Source organism: Protopterus annectens, chromosome 5.part0 (genome assembly GCF_019279795.1).
Source record: "Protopterus annectens isolate FY-2018-M chromosome 5.part0, PAN1.0, whole genome shotgun sequence".
Classification (NCBI taxonomy): Eukaryota; Metazoa; Chordata; order Ceratodontiformes; family Protopteridae; genus Protopterus; species Protopterus annectens.
The window spans coordinates 1,000,793,497-1,000,813,685 of record NC_056735.1 but is presented as its reverse complement, the minus strand read 5'-3'; the positions used below and the strand labels follow the sequence as shown (position 1 = coordinate 1,000,813,685).

At 44.6% G+C, this 20,189-nt stretch overlaps 1 protein-coding gene across 2 annotated transcripts in view; it reads right to left on the bottom strand.

Moving 5' to 3' along the window:
- The window catches only part of BACH1 (BTB domain and CNC homolog 1), a 590,796-nt gene that overhangs the window by 14,221 nt on the left and 556,386 nt on the right, over positions 1–20,189 (bottom strand). The gene's annotated exons all lie outside the window — the stretch shown is intronic.

Here is a 20,189-nt window from a genome sequence, read left to right as displayed (position 1 = left end):
TACAGCCACCAAAAACAATGTTTTCCATGACAAAAACTTCAGCTCACAATATGTCGAGGGTAAAAAGGGAGAGTGTACAATGGTTTGCGACACTAGGATGAGATCCCAAGGTGGTATACGGCCTTTGAAAGGAGGTTTCAACAAAAGTGTACCTTTTAAAAAGGACTTGCAAGGTCTATGAGAAGCTAAAGAATGTTCTTCCAAACCACTGTGGAAATTGGAAATTGCTACTAGTTGCATTTTGATGGCAGAAAGGGAAGCCCCCACATTAAAATGAGAGGCCAAGTAGTCTAAAATATTTTCTAGAGAAGCAAAGAAGGGGTCAATATGTTTTTCATGAGTCCAAACACTAAATCTACTCCATTTACTAGAATACAGTTTACAGGTGGAAGGATTATGAGAAGATAGGAGGATGTGACATACTGGGGAGGAAAGATTTAGACACCTGGCAACTAATGTAAGTGGAGGAACCATGCTGTCTGCTTGAGGTTCAAAAGGTCTGGGTGAACAAGTCTGTCTGGATGGGACAGAAGGTCAGGAATTGGTACCAGAATCAACATTGTTGAATCAGATAAGTCCAAAGAAAAAGGAACCACATCTGTTGAGGCCAAAAGGGGGCAATGAGGATTACTTTGCTCTTCAACCTGAGTGCTTTCTGCAGGTATTTTGGAATTAGAGGTATCAGGGAAAGGAATACAGGAGACCAGGGGGCCAGTTGTGGAGGAGAGTCTCTTGGTGACTTCCCTGAAGGGGGAAATTAGGGCAAAGTAACTACTGTACTTGTTGTTTAGGGGAGAGGCCATCCATGGAGGATGGCTTTAACAAATCCTGCCCTGGCTCTGGTGATGTTATCCAATTTATAGTGTCTAGTGAAAGTGTGGACAGAGGACCAAACAGTTGCCTCTAGGATGGTGGCTGTACCAAGGTCTTTCAAAAATGCCCCTGAGGTGGCCAGAGCCCTGGTAGAGTGGGCTGTCACAGTGTGGAGTAACTCTTTACCATGTAAGGAGTAAAAGAAGGAACTAGTTTTTGAGATCCAGGAGGATATGGCCTGTTTCGATACAGCTTTCCCCAGGGCGCTGGGGTGAAAAGATAGAGAGCTGGTTGGACTTTATGATGTCCTCAGTCTTACCCAGATAGAACTTCAGTTGCCTTTGAAGATCTAGGGAATGAAGCACTCTCTCACTGTCACTCTGTGGGGAAGTAAAGAAGGTGGGCAAATGGACAGACTGGTTAAGTAAAAGTTCATTGACCACTTTGGGCATGAAGGAAGGGTTAGTGCGAAGAGAGACCCTATCCTTGTGAAAAATGAGGTAAGGCGGAGAAGTCATGAATGCTTGTAGCTCTGAGACTCTTCTAGCTGAAGTAAGGGCTACAAGCAAAGCAGCTTTCCAGGTACACATCTTTAATGTAGTGAAAGCTACTGGTTCAAAGGGGTAGTAGTAAGTTTCTCCAGAACAAAATTCAAGTCCCAAAGAGGAGGAATGGGTTTTCTCGGTGGTCTGATGTGCAAGACCCACTTGAGAAAGAGTTTCACCTCTAATCTGGATAATTGGGGTGGACAGAGGTAAACAGGCTGAGACAGCTGACAAATGGACTTTCACTAAAGAATATGAAAGTTCAGATTTTAGAGGCTAACACACACAGGCCAAAACTAGGGGTCTAGTTGCCTTTGAAGACACCAAGTAGAGAATCTTTCATTTTGATAAATAGCATCTCCTAGTAGTAGGTTTCCTGGCCTCCTGCAGGACAGACAGCATGTCCTCTGAGTATATCTGAAAGGGATCAGAACTTCATCACCCAGAGTAAGGCTGAGGGTTTGCAAGTGTGGGTGGATGAGAGATCCCTTCTGTTGTGTGATGAGGTCCACTTTGTGAGGTAGCTTGTGATGACTGCGCTTAGCTAATGATAAAAGAAGGGTGAACCAGTGCTGCCTTGACCAGTATGGGTCACCAGCAAGATTTTTGGCTTGGCCTGCTGAATTTTCAGCAGGACCTTCTGCATTACAGGGAAGAGGGGAAAGCATGCAGGAACATCCCCTTCCAGGAAATAGAGAAGGCATCCACTCCCCAGGTTTGTGGTGAGAGGAACATTGAAAAGAATAGCTTTAATTGCCTGTTCTGAGAGGAGGCAAACAGTCCACCAGTGGAGCACACCACAGATATATCTATGTCTAAGAAGACATCTCTGTGTAACATCCATTCGTGATTTTGGGACAATGATCTGCTGAGGGCATCTGCCTGATCGTTGTCCTGTGATGTGATGTGCACAGCCTGTAGTGTTACCTTGGATTGAGTGGCCATCTCCCATGTTTGTATGGTCAGTCTACACAGTAAGTAAGTAAGACCTGCCTCCCCACCCCCACTTGTTGATGTGCCACAGCACTATGGTGTTGTCTGTGAAGACTTGAACAGGACCTGGATGTAGGAGAGGGAGGAGTGCCTTCAGGGCTAGGAGAAGAGCAGTCATTTCCCTGATATTGAGTGTTTTTTCTGAAGGCAAGGCTCTCATTGAGCCTGTACCTTGAGTCCATTCATAGTGGCTCCCCCATCCTAGAGCTGAGGCATCTGTGTACATGTGTTGAACCGCACAGAGGCTGTAATGCTAGTCCCGGATTCAGGTGAATTTGCTGAATCCACCACTTTATTTTTTCAGGCAGGAGGAAGGGCACCTGAAAATCAAGGTGGTGGTCATGTTGGGAACAGACATACTTCAAGTACCACTGAAACTTCATGTGTAGTCTGGCGAGGGGCAACATGGGGAGGGTGGCTGCCATCAGATCTAGTAGGTGAAAAAATTCCCTGGCTGAGATGCAGTTAATTAAGAGTAAATTCTGAAAAAAGGTGGTCAGAGAAGTGACCTTTTCTGGTAGGAGGAAGGCCTTCATCATATCAAGTGTTTATTCTGCAATCCAAGAAAATTTGGTCTTGAGAGGGTCTAAGGGAACACTTGAGTAGGTTTGACTGTGAAACCCAGACTGCCTAGGAGGGAAATGGTGAACTGGAGGCATCTCTGTAGAGTACTCCTCTGCCCGGATGAGGAAGTCGCTGAAGTAAAGGAAGATCTGTATGCCTTTTGTTCTGCAGAAGGCTATTACTGGGGCTAGACAGTAAGTAAACTGATAATGCGAGGATAGGACAGCAAAACCAGGAATTTCCAGAAGTTTGGGTGGACAGGGATGTGAAGATGTGCCTCCTTCAGGTCCAAAGTGGCAATGAAGGCACTGGGTGTCAAAAGTGAAAGAAGGGTTTGTAGGGATAGCATGCGGAAGGAAGGTAACATGCAGGAAGGGACTTATAGACAGGTCTAGATGGGTCTCCATGGGCCATCCTTTTTTGGAACCAGGAAGAGCCTGGAATGGAAACCTTGACCTTGTCCTGTTCTGTTGTTCCTTGTATGAGTAAATCCTGAATGACCCAAGTATGAGGTGGATTTGGTTTCTTGGAGAGAGGGGAAATGCCTTTTGGAGAAGGTATTTCCTGCCAAGTCATAAATTCCTTTTTTCCACAATTGAAAGAACCCGGTTGTTTGAGGTGATTTGTTGTCACAGGGGGAGACAATGAGAGATGCGGGAAGAACAGATATGATGAAAGGTGTACAGCCAGTCATGCATTGTTAGATCTGTCTGGAAAGGGTTGTCTGGAGGTAGTGCGAGAGGAGCTAGTCCTTGAGGATGAAGGTCTCCTGGCACCTTTCCTTTGTTTGGCAGAAGGGGTGTGGATGCTTTTCTGAAAAAGCTTGGCTTGGCTGGGTAGTTCCTATGGAATTTAGGGACTGGGATATAAAGAGATGCTGGAGATACTACAGTTCTTTGCATTTCTCTTGCAGATTTTTAAAAATTCTGCAGACTGACTGCCAAAAAGGAACTTGTTGTCAAGAGGGGAATCCATGATTTTGTTTTTGAAATACTCTGGCAGAGGATGTAGCCTTAGCCAGGAGTACCTATGTAGAACAGAAGCCGATGCAGCTGACCTAGCTGATGCTTCTCTAGAATCGTAGCTGCATTTGATGGAATGTCTGGCAACTTGTGCTGCTAAGGATAGCTTTGAGGCAATCTGAGGTTTTTTTGGAGAATCAGGCATAGAAGAAAGCAGATTAGAGGCCTGGGAGATTAGGTCTAAGGTGCACTTTACCATACGAGTCTGGTAATCACTAGCCCTAAAGACCAGGGTTGAGTATGTGTAGATCTTCTTTCCTAATCTGTCCATAACCTTGCTGTCTTTGTATGATGGACGTAGGGAAGAAGAGGGTAGCTGCATAGATTGCTTGTCTGCTGAGACAGCAACAACAGCTTGGTCTGCCATTGGTGGTTTAATGAGAAATTTGAAATCAGGCACCTTGTTGAACCTGTCTGGTCTTTTTGGGACCGGTGGCTGAGATTTGGGAATCTTGGAAGCAGAGGCAAAGGCATCTAAGTATGCTGGTATAACAGGAGGGATAGCAGAGGGTAAGGGGGACTCCATCTGCAGAAGTTCGATATATATCTCTTCTGCACCTCTGGCATTTGAGTACAGTCCCATTTAAAATATTCCTTCATTTTGGAGATGGTCTTCCCAAAGGTTGTGTCCTCAGGTGGACTCCCCCCCCCCCCCCCTCCAAGGAATCCTCATCCAGATAGCAGTATTCCAGGGGGGAAGCCAAATGTGAGACACAGGATATAGACTCATCAGAAGAGGAGGAAGAGTCTTCCTCTTGAGTATGAGAAGTGGTACAGGGCCAGCAGAGGCAGGTCTGGGACTCCAGGTTGGAAGGGCAGGCATTTGTGAAGCAGTAGGCCTCAGGGCCACAAAGGCCTGAAAAGGGGATTGAGAGAATACCTGCCAGTCCGGCTGATCTGCTGGGGAAGATAGGAAGGCTCAGTGGTGCAGCAGTACTGCTGTCGCCGCAGTGGTGCAGTGGTAGCATTGTCGTCTCACAGCAAGAAGTTCTCTGGTTCGATTCTCGGCTGGGGTGCCTTCTATGCGGAGTCTGCATGTCCTCCCTGTGTTCATGTGGGTTTCCTCCGGGTGCTCCGGTTTCCTCCCATGTTACAAAGGCATGCGTCTGCAGCATTTCTCCCCAAGCCTCTAATGAAAATTGGCTAGTTCCAAGATGGACTTTCCCGGTTATCAAATAAATAAATGCTTTCTCTTCTGTTCCTTTTGAGGGAAGGAGTCCTGGCTGGGTGGGCAAAGGTCTGGTATGCAACATCAGACTAGGAGTAGGAGTGCCTTCATCGGAGATGGACGGTAACAGCTGCCTTTTGGGTGAGCCTGGTCCCCCCCCCCCTCCGACACTGGAGACCGACACTGCAAATACCTCTGTGGATGTGCAGGCTGAAGAAACAAAGATGGTTTCTGAAAAGGTACACGCCAAAGTTGCCAGTCCTTTCAGACATTCCTCAGCCCCTAGACCAGAAACTGGCGGGACATCCGTACTCGGAGGCTCAGTGTCAGGCCTAAATTCCTTGGCCTTCTTAGGCAGCTCAGCAGTGATGGCTGTTCTGGTTCCATAACAAGTGCTAGGCATTTAAGATGTTGGTTTTCCACAAAGAGTTTAAAGGCTGCAAGATGGCTGCGCAGTGTTTTTGGAACAAATGACCGGCCGACTGTGCATACTTTATAGTCATGGGACAGCCCTAAGCAAAACAAGTTGTCTTTGTGCGAGAGTTGCCGACCACACATTTTCCCTTCCTAGATAACATGGACAGAATCCACTAAAAAAGATTTAAACCACAACCTAAGCTTAGCAAAAAGGTAAGAAGAGAATCCTCAGTGGGGTACTTATCTTTATTGTAGTCACAAATGTGGAGCTGAAAGAGCATGCTGACATTCGACTGCGGCATATGAAGCCATAGTTCTGTGGACTACCTCTGCCGTGTAGGTGGCGTCTTCCACTGGCATTCCCCCCTCTGCCCCTGGGTGAACTGCCTCCATGTGCATCCTGGAAAGGTCCTTGGGATTTATTGAACCACATCTTTCCACTGCTCCTTTAAATCCTAGAAAAGGATCTTTTTGTTTGGGGGGGGGGTGGAAAAACGTACACCCACAGCATTAAGGGTCTTACCATCCTTCTCACACCTGGAAAAAGTCTCTCTTACTTTTGGGCCAAACAAAGATGATTTGTCAAAGGGTGCATTGACGAATGAAGACTTAAATGGTTCCACAAAGTCACATAGGCACATCCAGTCATGTCTCCTTATGGCTACGCCTGAACCTGCTGCTCTGGATCTCCCTTCAATTGTATGCGCAACAAGTCTTATGGACGAATTAGAGGGTAGCTAGATGGGAGGCAACTTTCTCTTGGAGTCCCTTAGCAATAGCTCCTGCCAGGACATCTGACAATATCTTGATCAGGTTCCTCAGAAATCTTGTGAAATGTGCCAGAAAGTTCAAAGACCTTAGGGTGAAGGTTGATGAAGCATAAACCCGCTTCCCAAACTTATTCATAGTCCGAGACTCCCTGTTGGGTGAATGGATAGATGAAGTCTCTTCAGCAAGTTCCTTTTTCATGGCGGCCGCTACAAGCATGGCATCGACTGCTAAATCTTTGGCCCAGAACCGCTCATCTTCAGGGGCAGATAAAATCTTGTCTGGTCTCTTACAGATGGGTTCAATGGTGTCTGGAGCCTTCCACGCCCACTGCAAAATTAACTGAATGAGTTCGTCAGCAGGAGGAGTCACCCAAGAGGTAGATGGGCGAGAGTACCAAAAGCCTGCAGATAAACTGATTCCTCCAAAGAAGGGTTTTGGGACTTAATCACCCCTTTGTTTTAAAATTTCTACATCTTCGAAGGACATCTTCAGGTGGTGACCTTGGGGACCCTGCCTCTCATCAAAATCAGTATCCTAAGTGACCAACTCCTGAGGGGAATCTGAGTGCTTCCTCTTGCACTTTTTCTGAGGGACCTCCTCAGGGGGATAATCTGGGGAGGTATAAGATGATGACAGAACCTGTGTCTGAGAAACGTGAGACTTTGACACTCGCTGCCCCAGTAGAGAGAGGTTGAATAACACAGCCAGAGGGGGGGAATCTGTTCCAAGGAATAAGGTGCAGACTGAGTCACTGTAAGGGACAGGACCCTCTCCATGGCCTCATAGGCTGACCTTCCCAAAGAGGGAAGGGAGCCTGGAACTGAGACAGACTGCCTTGGAACAGAGGTCACTCCTTGCTCAGAAGAAACTGTACTGAAGACAGAAGCTGGTACCGAACTGACTTGAGCTGAAGCTCCGAGGAGCAGGGACAGCTCCAAAAAAAATTGGAGTTGACTCCTGCCCCCAGAATCAACAGGGCAGCTACGGTTCCGAAACCACCAAACAGCTCAGGGAAATCACTGGTTCTGAAGAAAGAGAGATCTCAGCAGCCAGTACAGTTGGTGCTAGAAGAGTCAGAATAGTAATCCCTGAAGTCTCAGAGGAGTGGTTAACAGGGTGAAGAGAGACTCAGTTCCTGGACCCAAACTGGTCGGACCTGAAGGGGGTCCTGTTAAGTCTCCCCAAACTGGTCGGACCTGAAGGGGGTCCTGTTAAGTCTCCTCGCCACAAAATCTTATTCACAAGTCTTTCTACATCGAGCTCTGAAAGACTTTTGGTGGAACGGATCGATGACATGGAGGGAGAATTCGGTCTCTGAAGAAAAGCCTCTGTGAGCTCACCCATACAGGGGTCGATAGATGGGGAATAAGTAGTCCTAGGTAAAAACTTTCTTGGTTCAGTTTCAAATCTCTGCACTGACAGTTGGTGCCATCAAAGTAGAAGCATTTAAAATGTCCTTAACCGAAGTCTTCGACGTTGAAGGTGCTGTGATAGTGATAGGTGCCGTGATAGTGATAGGTGCCAGGGAAGTTGTAACAATCAATGACTTGGATTTTTTGATATATTTATACACATTTCTATACACACTATACTATATACAGTTACATTGTATTTGTGAACATATACGTAGATAATACTACATATCCATACATACATACATATATTAAGTTATGTTATTGCTTGGAAATAACAGCAAGATGATAATTTAATGTAATTTATGTAAGGAGGATAATTTTTTGAAAGTTCATCAACTTGTCATTGGCTTAATTAATGAAAGTATTACCAGGATGTATTTAAACAGTTGGTTTTAGTGATGAGGTTATTAAGTCTGAAGAAGAGATCTTAGGAATTTGAAAGCGCTCACTTTTTTTATATATGATCTGTGTTGCATATTAATAAGTCTCCTTCACTTTGTATGGTGTTGCCTCTGGACTTCTTTGGATTTTACTCTACATTGTCACTGAGGCACTTTACCCTGAGGACTGAGTTTCTTTTATCTTCGTAGCTCTAACTTTACACCCTTTCCCCTCCGTTTGTCCCTCAAGATGTATCCGAAAGTGGCTCTGTCAGCTATTACACAAGAACAAGTCCTAAAAGTGCTATCTAAAGCTAAAAATACTGCAGTGATGGGTCCTGACAATTTTCCTGAATGCATCTTAAACAGCATGAAGCACGATACAGCTACATTCCTAGCAACACTGTCAATCTCAGCCTCCATACAGGTTTTGTACCAAGTGAATGAAGAACAGCTGCAGTTGTTAATCTGCATAAGGAAGGATCTTCCACAGACTCAGGCAATTACAGACCCATAAGTCTGACCAGCTTCATATACAATGCCATGGAAAGACTTATCATGGAATTAATCAGGACACAAGGAACCTTCAAACACTGGACCCTTCTCAATTTGGATTCATCAAGGGCAGGTGATGCTTATTCAACCTGGTAGTTTTTTTTTTTTTTTTTTTGGAAAAGATCACCAAAGCAATGGATGAAGGCAATATGGTACACACAGCATACCTCAAAACTTGGCTAAACCTTTAGGACATAATTCCCCAATCAGGCATAGAAGAAAAACTAAATAAAACACCGTCACCTGCTGGATTACCAACTGGCTCACAGATAGGACTCAGATAATCAAACCAGGGGAAGTTACCTCCACAAAAAAGACTAGTCACCAATGCAGTACCCCAGGATTCTGTGCTGGGACGTCTCCTGTTTGTCATCTACTTTTCTAAAGTAAAAACCAGTACAAAAGGCTCTGGCTAAGTTGGCAGATGACTGCAAGTTAGGAGCAGACAATGAATCACCAAACGACTTTACCATCCTGCAGGAAGGTTTGTCTCAAATAACTGTTGTCAAAAAATCATGGTTTGAAATTAAATGCCAAAAATGCATTACTATATCCTTTTGGAAGTCATCTACCCCAGGGAACTGCCCCATTGGCAATACCTCCCTAAGAGATGACTCAGCTGTTTGGGATTTGGGAACATATGTGGACAGAGACCTAACTTTTGACCAACATGCGTCTATTGCAAGAAAGTCCTATATTTCCCAGCTTAAAAACTGATTTTTAGATTTTTGGGATGTCACTGTCCCATTTACCAGCCCTCATCAGGCCAGTCACTGAATATAACACTTTTAGCATGTATATGTCCAAACACATGCAACAACTGGAATGCCCACAGAGATGCCTTACTAAAAGGATACAAGGTCTTATACGCATGTCCTACATGGACTAACAAAGCCCTGTCATTACAATCAGTATCCTATAGACTGCGGAGATGTGACTTGTGTCTGGCAAACAAGGCATCCTCTGACCTATTACTGATGGATTTACTGAACATCAGCAAGTCAAATGGCATCAGGAATACTCTGTCTAGGGATCTTAATCTCTTCTGCAACATGAACAGAATGGTTTGGAGTGACAGGTATATTTTGCACAGCATACTGCTGCTATGGAACTGACTCCCCATCCACATAAAAAGTTAATCCCTGCCCAATTTCAATCGCAACTTAGATTCATGGATGGGAAACAGAAAATTTACCCCAGGACTACCCCATGCGCTAATGGGTAGATGCAGCTCCTAAATAGTTCATCTTGTGCATGGGTTCCCTCGAGTTATCTACGGTATGACCCCAGGTATTCTCATTACAGGTAATATTTAATCATCAACTATGGGATGGGTATAAGGCCACTCTATAATCAAATGGGATAAGTTATTCAGAGTACAAAAAGGAAACTGCCTAGGCTTAAAATGGCCTGCAAGGGCAGCTAGCCTAGAACTTCCATATGAACTAATGAACAACTGATTAGATTTTATGAATTTGTTAGTCTTTTCCCAATAAATTCTTAGTTGCCTGCGGACATCTAGCAAATGGAAAATTAATTTACCTTTATATTTGAGAAATAGGGAAAATGTAGAGCTAGTAGAGTCATTTCAGTGACCACCTTAGGCATAAAGGATAGATTAGTTCTAAGAAACATTCTGCTCTTTCAAAAAACAGGAAAAGTAAACAGACAAAAGGTCCAATAACTCAAAGACCTTGTTGCTCTAACATCAGCAAAAACTGAGTACTGTTTTTCATATGCAGTATTTTTAATAACCAGAAGAAGCTAGTTCAAAAGGTGGTAAAAGTTAATTTTCTCCAAGCATGCAATTCAGGTCCCCGGGAGGAGGACCAGATTTTTGGGGGGACCTGATGATCTGAAATGATACCTTTTAACAACTGCTCGATCTCAAGAGTGTGAAGAAAGAGGTGGATCAGTGGGAAGACAAGTTGAGATGGCTGACAAATGTAATTTACTGGAAGTGTATGTCAGATCCAAATTGAGCAGTTCACAAAAATATTGAAAGACAGAAGGTATCCCTACTTGAATGGGATCCAGTCCTCACTTTTGGTACAAAAAGAAAAATATACTCAATTTAAAAAGATATGTGCAGGTTTTCTAGCATCCTTTACTTCCTGAATACAGGTGCACAAAAGGAATCAACAGTTATTAGCCAAACTGTTAACTTTAGGGTCTTCCATTGTGTGAGCAAGCCCATTCTGTGGGGTAATATGTGGTGAATACCATTGACCACTTGGAAGAGAAAGGAAAACCAATGCTGTTTAGGTCAAAACAGCATCACCAAGAGAATTATGGGATTGTCCTTTTGAATTTTAAGGACTTTCTGAATAACAGGAAAGGTGGGAAAGGCACACAGGACTCTCCCTTTCCAAGTGAAGGTGAAGGTGTTCACTGCACAGATTGCCTTACAAGAGGCACCAGAGTAAAATATTCTGAACTGATGGTTCAGTCTAAGCTCTGGGATACTGGGGACATGCACTTGGCAGGAAATGTGCTATTTGTCAGCAATAAGCAATACTTCACCAAAGATCTAACGATTAACATCCTACCATAACTATGGAGTATGTTCACTGTTGTAGCACTATTCCTCGAAATTGCTCTCGCTTTCCTGTACTGTGACATCCCTGTGGTGTGGTGGATATCTACTCTACCCCCCCCCCCAACCTTCCTGACCAGGTGCCTTCAATTGTCTGCTTGCCCTAGAACTTGGACAGACAACTTGCAGGTGTTCTGGTTGTACTCCTTTCCTGGAGACTAATCTCATGAGAACAATAAGTACTGTGGCTCCACACAGTTACAGCACTTAAAAGGCAAGAAAGAACCAAAAATGTCAATGTTCCTCTTATACCACTGACATCCAGGTGGATGGGCATCCACCAGGTCTGCAAGGGAGCCAGATGCCACGCCTTCTGTGACAGAATTCCCTGTAGTTATTACTTCAACAGTGAACAAGCATCTATAATTACAGTAAACTCTTACACACGCACTTTCTTTTACCATAAAACCCTGATGATTCCATGATTTCCATTTTTCAGCATAAGATTTTCTATTACTAGGCCTCCTTGCCTCCAAAATGACATCCACCACTTGTTTATTGAGGGATGGTAATGGAGAGATCAGGTAATTAGCCAGGCTTGCAGGTTCAGGGTTTGAAGCAATGGGGTGCAGAATCTGGGTCTCCTGCTGAGAGAGCAGGGTAGGGGTCTGGGGTAGGAGCCATGGGGCCAGCTGTAACACTGTGCAAGAGGGGGTACACACCAGTGTTGACATGGTCAGTCTGGTGCAATCAGTATCATCCTTGGTTTGTCCTGTTTGATCTTTAATAGCACTTTGGAGAGGAGAGGCAGAGGAGGAAAGGCATAAACTGATAGATTTTTCCAGCTGAAGGACAGAGCATCCACTTTCCAAGCTTGTTTGTGGAGAGTCCTTGTGCAGAATTTGTCCAACTGGTAGTTCTGGGAGGAGGCAAACAGGTCTATATCCGGGATCCCACATTTGTTGATCAACATGTTGAAAAACTTTGGTTCCAGTTTCCACTCGTGTGGGTCCATGAGATTTCTGCTTAGTTCGTCTGCCAGTGTATTTAGTTTTCCTGGCAGGAATTGAGCTTGTAGATGCACTTGGTAGCTCAAGGCTGTGTTCCACAGAGCCATGTCTGGTCTGCAGAGGGGGTAGGAATGGGTACCCCCCCCCCTGCTTGTTTATGTACCACATAACAGTGGTGTTGTCCATCTTTACCATTAATTGTTCTGGAAGAATGTAGTTCTTGAAGGTTGTCAGCGCGTTCTGTACAGCTAACATTTCTTTTTGATTGATATGCAGGTGCATTTGACTTGGGCTCCATTTGCCCTGAATGCACTTCCCTGTCAGGTGAGCCACCCATGCATAGTCTGATGTGTCTGTTGTTAGGGTTTGGATGGCAGGGGGTAGAGTGAATGGTACTCCCTTGCTTAGGTAGCAGGCCTCTGCCCACCAAAGGAATTCTAACCGTAGGCAAGGTATGATAGGAATCATTGCTTCTAGATCCTGAGAATGTTGACACCATAGGCTTTTTAGATACCACTGTAGTTTCCTCATATGCAGTTTTGCATATGGAATTAGCAGAATGCAGGAGGCCATGAACCCCAAGGCTTGTAGTATTTGCCTTGCAGATAGCAGGGTATTTGTGGCCATTAGTTTGAAATAAGTTGTCAAATGAATTTGTTTCTCTGGCGTGAGGAAAGCCATCTGGGAAGTTGTGTTCAAGCTTGCTCCCAGGAATATAATTTGTTGACAGGGTACCAGATGAGATTTCGTTTCATTTATGGTGTACCCCAGACAAGTGAGCACCTTTTGTACAAATGCCAGATGATTTAAAAGTACGTCCTGGCTTTCTGCCTGAATTAGACAATCATCCAGGTATGGATATTTTGAATTTGACTTTGCCTGCAAAATGCAATGACTGGAGCTAGGCACTTTATGAACACCCTGGGTGCAGTAGATAAGCCAAAGGGCAATGCAGAGAACTGATAGCGCATGTAGCCTGCTTTGAAGCGTAGGTATCTTCTGCAAGATTCCCTGATTGGGATGTGCAGGTAGGCTTCCTTTAGATCCAGTGTTGCCAATCAGGCATCTTTGCCTAGCATAGGAAGCAACTTGAATTTTGGAATCACCAAAAAAGTGTTTAAGACGGATAGGTCCAGGATAGGATGCCATGAATCGTCTTTTCTGGGTACCAGGAAAAGTCTTGAGTAGAAACCTTGTCCCCTTTCCTCTTCCGGTACAGTTTGAATAGCCTTTATGCTTAAGAGAGAGAGTACTAGCTTTTGAGCCTCTGCCCACTGATTTGAGGGTAGATCTGGCCAACCGTTTGGGGTTGGTAACGTGTGGAAGTGAAATCTGTATCCTTGGGAAACTATATTTAAAACCCATTTGTCCTGGGTAATGAGTTCCCAGTTTTTGGTCTGCAAAGCAATCTTTCCCCTCTAAAGGAATAGACAGTTGAGAAGTGCTTGTAAGTTTTAAGGTTAAGTAATTGAAACAGCTTACCATAGGGGGGTGTCGTAGTACTCCCCGAATTGAAAGTGGAAGCCCCCCACTGCTTAGTCCTGTGCATATCCTGGGACTAACACCTGGGGGTTCTGCTTGTTCTGGGTTTGAACTGAGAAGGCCTGGAAGAGGCAGGAAAGGACCAATTCTTAGAGGGCCAAAGCCTACTAAATCTTGGAGGCTGTACTTGTAGGAAATCCTTAACAGTTTGCATTGCTCTAGCTTTTTCCTCCATCTTAAGAACTTCTTCTGCTTTGTTGCCAAAAAGGTGGTCCTGATTTAAGGGAGCATCCAACAATTTAGCTTTAACATGATCTGGCAAAGACTGCTCATTAAGCCAAGCATGCCTTCTAAGTACAGACCAAGTGACAGCAGCCCTGCAAGATGCTTCTAATGAATCAAAACCACATTGCAAAGTATGTTTTCCAACCTGTTCAGCAGAATGCATTAAATCCTGTAAATATTTATTTTTAGCAGTCAGGAATCAACATAATTTTCTGTTTAAGCAATCCAATAATATGTTGCTGATACTTTAAAATGTGAAACTGACAGTTTAAGGCCCTAATGGCCAAGGTTGCAGAAGTGTATACCTTCTTACCCCATCTATCCAGCGCCCTGAAGTCTCTATCAGAAGGGGTAGGATTTTTGGCAGTAGTAGCCTTAATGCTCTTGGGTCCCTGTGAAATGGTCTCAGAATCTGCAGTAGAATTTTTAAAAAGGAACTTGTGAGAGTCGGGAACCATGTAATATCTATCAGGTTTTCTGGGAGCAGGAGGTAAAGAATCAGGGGCCAAACTAGATTCCGAAAAAGCATCATCTAGATTCTGAAAAAGCATCATCAACAATATCTAGTACAGGAGGGATAGCTAAAGGCCTGTGTTGAAGCATGAGTAAGAAATCCCTAAGCCTCTTTTTAGAATCAGAGTAATCCCAGCTTTCCCAGCGGAAATGCTCCCCAAGAGTATGCAAGGTTTCACCAAAAGAGAAATCCTCTGGGGGAGAAGCAGAGGGAATAGAGTCCTCTGCATCAGAATCCTCATAGGTAGACAAGGGTAAATCCTGGTCATCAGAAGAAACACAAATTTCAGAATCCTGGACAGAAGAGTCATAAGCAAATTCAGTCCTAGGTCTCTTAGAAGGGGAGGGTTGGCTTCCCCCGATTAAAGTAATAAGGTTTTCAGCCATTCTTATCATTTGTTGTTTTTTAGGCATAAAGGCCTGAGCATGCGGTCTGGGTGCTGGTTTTCTAGGTATGATTCGAGTTTTAGGCCTTAAAGAAGAAGGTGGCGTCGGTTTAATATGCAAGCCAGTAGGCCTGAATACACCCTCAGAAGCCAGTGCCTGCACAATGGCTCCGGACCTATCCAAGGTACAGACATCCGCAGGTTCCACAGTTGAAGCATCTCGTGTCATACCGGACTCCGAATGGGTCTCAGTAGAGGCCTGCGAATCTGAAGTAGCGGGTATCAGGGGCTGCGAAAGTGCCTCACTGAGTACCAGCGAAATGGCGACTGGCTTAGGAGAAGCATCGTCGGCAGCTTTGGACCTAGGCGGCCTGTCTCTGTCTTTATCCTTCTGTTTTTTCGGAATGTCATTAGTCCGATGGATTACTGAAGACATAGCTGGATAATTGAACAGAGAACTGAAATATTTAGAAGCGTAAATATACAGACGACGGATAGTTTGTTGGTTAAATAAGGCACAAAACCAACAGCGAGGCACGTCATGGTCAGGGCCTAGGCAAGGACTACAGTACGAATGAAAATCTTTATGAGGTATTTTCTTTCCACAAGAAATGCAATTATTAACTTTTACTGACATTGGCAAAAAGCAAGAAAAAGTTTGCCCAATGGGGTACTTGGCTTTAGTTGAAGACTTCAGTTCTGAGTCGAAAATGAAAATTTCTGAGTCGGCCGACCGGCACTTGCGAACTGCTTCTGCTTTGGGCACCGCATGGCAAGAAAGACTGATGTAATGGCGTCAGCTGCATGCTTTATACCCCTGACTACCTGACGACATGGAAGATGAGACAGCAACCGATGCAGGACCCAAGACTTTGATAATCAGGTCGAATGAGGGCTACTGCAAGCAGATAACCCAAATGTGATGACCGCAACAGTGAAACACGAAGAACATCTACGTATTCATGTCATGCGCTAGATTTAAATGTAAATAAGCGCAATTTTGTGGCTGGCAAGAGTGTTGCCAAGCAAGAAACTGTGTAAAGCAACACTGACAGTAATCCTGTTTACAGCAGAGCACAGTCGGTTACTGTGTTTGCGCAGAATGCCACAATGATCAACAGGGCTCAACATATACAAGCTTCCATAGCTCTCAGTCTCTTAGTGCAAAATATCTAGACAAAGCCCAACATAATGGGGGGACAAGGGCCTAAAAATGGGGACAGATTCTACATATTTGCACATTAGAAATGTGCTAGAAAAACAAGAGGTTTTGTTAAGATACATTTTCCAAAGGATTTGAAGTCTGAATCAATCCTGACATCATCCCTATGATATGGCAGAAAAACACACATTTTATAAGGAACAGACAAAAAGATACGAGACAAAAGTCCTATCATACTGCAAAAATCTGGAAAATGGAGAGGTATGATATGTATATGGTCCAAACATAGTACAAGACAGTGTATACAGTGCACAGTACTGTGAAATCCAATTCCTGGCTTTCTGTACTGATGTAAATATCTGCAAGGGTACATGGACTGCCATGTAAAATAAACACTCTGGTTAAGTGTGTGCGCATTCAAAAGGGACACACAAATGAATTTGCAGGAATGAACACAGGGAAAGAGGACAGATGAAACAACCTAATGTAGGGCGGATGAGGGCATGTTAATGGAAGACAGTTGTAGCAGCAACACTAATCACATACAATATAGTTGTGTACCTACCATAAATGTAGATGTTAGAATGTATTCACTGTTGCAGTCATTACACTTGGGTCATCCTGCTGGCAGGCCACCCACAGTCGGCCCGAATTCCAAAGTCCTGGTCCAGCGTCGGCTGCTGTCACCTCTTCCCTGATGTCAGTGTGCCAGGGGTACAAAAGATGCAGCCGACGCCATTTTCTTCAGTTTTTCTTGCCCCAGATGTCAGGTGCCCCCAAAAGGGTAGGCTGTAAAAATTATGATCATAAAAAAGCATGCACATAACCTTCATCTACAAGCAAATACACCACATAGGTTGTATAGAATAGATAGGTACAGATAAGTCCCAGCAAAGAAAAAGGGGGATGGTGGGAGGGTAACCTGGACTGCAACAGTGAATACACTCCAACATCTACATTTATGGTAGGTACACAACTGTACTATGCTCACTGTGTTTCACTGTTGCAGTCATTGCACTTGGGTTGAATCCGAAAGCTGAGGTTGGGCGGCTGGGCCTAAATAGAGTTTGGAGTGGCTATGAGGCCCTGCAGGACTGCAGTGGCAAAGCCTGCTCTGGATTTAGAGTACAGAGGTAAATGGTAGTGCTTTGTAAGTGTGCACCATGTTGCAGCCTCCAAAATATCCTTGGTTGGTACTCATCTGAGGAAGGCTGCAGAAGTGGCTGCTGCTCTGGTAGAATGTGGCCTAATGCCCTTGGGCACTGATCTGCCATGTTGTGAATAGCAGAAACGAATGCAGTGGCCTATCCATTTTGAAATAGTCTGCTTTGAAATGGCTTTTCCTTGGGAACCTGCAGCAAATGCCACGAAGAGTTGCTCAGTCTTTCTGAAGGCTTTAGTCTTGTCCAAGTAAAAGCGTAGCGGTCTGTGTATGTCCAAAGTATGCAGAAGTCTTTCCCCCTTATTCTGTGGGTTTGGATAAAAGGTAGGCAAATGTATGGTTTGGTTAAGAGCCACGCTGGACACTACCTTAGGCATAAATGTAGGGTTTGTCCTTAGAGAAACCCTGCCCTGATGGAAAATAATGAAAGGTTCCACAGCCATTAGTGCCTGTAACTCGGACTCTTCTTGCTGAAATTATTGCTAGGAGAAGGGTGTTTTTCCATGACAAATATTTTATCTCTGCTGTATTGGCAGGCTCAAAAGGAGGCAGTGTGAGTTTTTCCAAGACAAAATTGAGGTCCCATGTAGGTATTGGAGCTCTCCTTGGAGGTCTTATGTTTTTAGCCCCTCTGAGAAAATGTCTTAGCAGTGGATGAGAAAAAATAGGTGGTTCCATATTGTAGTGAGCTGAAATGGCAGAGGCATGGATCTTAATTGATGAGAAGGATAGGCCTTTGTCCAGCATCTCAGTTAGGTACTGCAAAATCTAAGGTATATTTGGTTCAAGCGAGTCAATTCCCTGCGCTTGGTTCCAAGCACAGAATCTCTTCCATTTGTCTGCATAAGATTTTCTGGTGCTGGGCCTCCTGGCCTCCAAAATAACATTCATAACTGCTTTAGAGAGAGGTGTGTTCTGAATAATTACATTATCCGCCATGCAGCCAGATTTAGGGTTCCGAGTTGACTGTGCAGGATCTGATTGTTCTGTTGGGTCAGCAAATGAGGCATTAGAGGCAATGTCCAGGCTGGGCCTTGAGACAAGCCCTTTAGGATTGGGTACCAGTGCTGGCGTGGTCAGTCTGGGGTAATCAGTATCATTTTTGGCTTCTCTTGTCCGACCTTTAGGAGTACCTTGGAGAGGAGAGGCAGAGGAGGGAAGGCATATGCAGTAAAACTGCTTTCCAGCTGAATGAAAGGGCGTCCACTTTCTATGCTTGCTTGTGATAAGTCCGAGTGCAGAATCTCTGTAGCTGGCAGTTGTGAGGGGAAGCGAATAGATCTATGTCTGGGCATCCCCATTTCCATGTTATCATGTTGAAGATTTGTGGGTCCAGTTTCCACTCGTGAGGATCCATGAGGTTTCTGCTTAGTTAGTCTGTATTTGTCTTTCCTGGCCGGAGCTTGCAGATGTACTTGATAAGTCAATGCTGTGTTCCACAAAGTCATGGCTTGCCTGCAGAGGGGGTAGGAATGTGTGCCCCCTTGCTTATGTACCACATGACTGTAGTATTGTCCGTCTTTATCAGTAGTTGTCCTGGAAGAAGTAGGTCCTTGAAGGCTGTCAGGGCATTTTGTACAGCTAGCATCTCTTTTTGATCGATATGAAGATGCATTTGGTTTGTGGGCCATGTGCCCTGAATACATTTTCCTGCCATGTGCGCCCCCCCCCACCCCCAGGCATAATCTGATGCATCTGTTAGTGTTTGCCTGGCAGTGGGTGTGGTGAATGGCTGTCCCTTGTTGTGGTGACAAGGGCTGTGCCCACCACTGAAATTCCTGTTGCAGGCAGGGAATGAGAGTAATTACTGTTTCCAGGCTGTGGCAATGTTGAGTCCAAACACATTTTAGATACCATTGTAGTTTCCTCATATGCAGTCTTGCATATGGAATTAGTAGAATGCAGGATGCCATGTAGCCCAGAGCCTGCAGAATTTTTCTTGCAGATAACTGGGTCTTTGTTGCCATGACTTTGAAGTAAGACGTCAGATGCCTTTGTCTGGCGTGAGATAAGCCATCTGGGCAGTTGTATTTAAGCTTGCACCCAGGAATATTATCTCTTGAGAGGGTACTAGTTTTGATTTCTTTTCGTTTACTGTGTACCCTAGGCAAATTAGTAATCTTTTTACAAACGCCAGATGGTGTAGTAGAATATCTTTGTCCTTTGCTTGAATAAGGCAGTCATCCAAGTAGGGATATATTTGAATTCCTCTTCGTCTGCAAAATGCAATAACTGGTGCCAGGCATTTTGTGAAGACCCTGGGCGCAGTAGATAAGCTAAAGGGCAGTGCAGAGAACTGGTAGTGCAGTGAGCACTATCTTCTGCAAGATTGTCTGATTGGGACATGCAGGTATGCCTCTGAGGTCCAAAGTTACAAGCCAAGCCTTCTTGTCCAGCATGGGCAGAAGCTGCTGTAGAGTCAACATTTTGAATTTTGGGACGTCCAGAAAAGTATTTAGAATAGACAGGTCCAGAATTGGTCTCCAGGCTTTGTCCTTTCTTGGTACTAAGAACAGTCTTGATTAAAACCCTTGTCCTTGCTCTTGGTGTGGCACTGGCTGAAGAGTCCCCATGTCCATGAGAGATGAAACTTGTTTTTGTGCCTCTTGCCATTGATTGCGTGGCAGGTCTGGCACGCCTTTTGCCTTTGGAAGGGTGTGAAAGTGGAACGTGTAACCCTGAGAGACTATATTTAAGACACATTTGTCCTGGGTGATCTTGTGCCAGTTTTGTGAAAAAAGTGCTAGCTTTCCCCCTAAGGGTGCTGCCAAAAAATAAGTGCTTGGCATTGGCAGAGGGAAGTCATTGGGACTGTTTTCTATAAGGCTGTGATTTGTCTTCTCTGCTTTTGGAGGTAGAAGCAACCCATTGTTTGGGCCTGTATGAGCCCTGAGGCTGTTGCCTGTCTCTAGGGCATCTGAATCTGCCTCTTTGTGGTCTGTCTGACACTGGAATGGACCAATTCTTAGAGGGCCAGTTCCTGCTAAATCTGGGTGGCTGTACCTGTAAG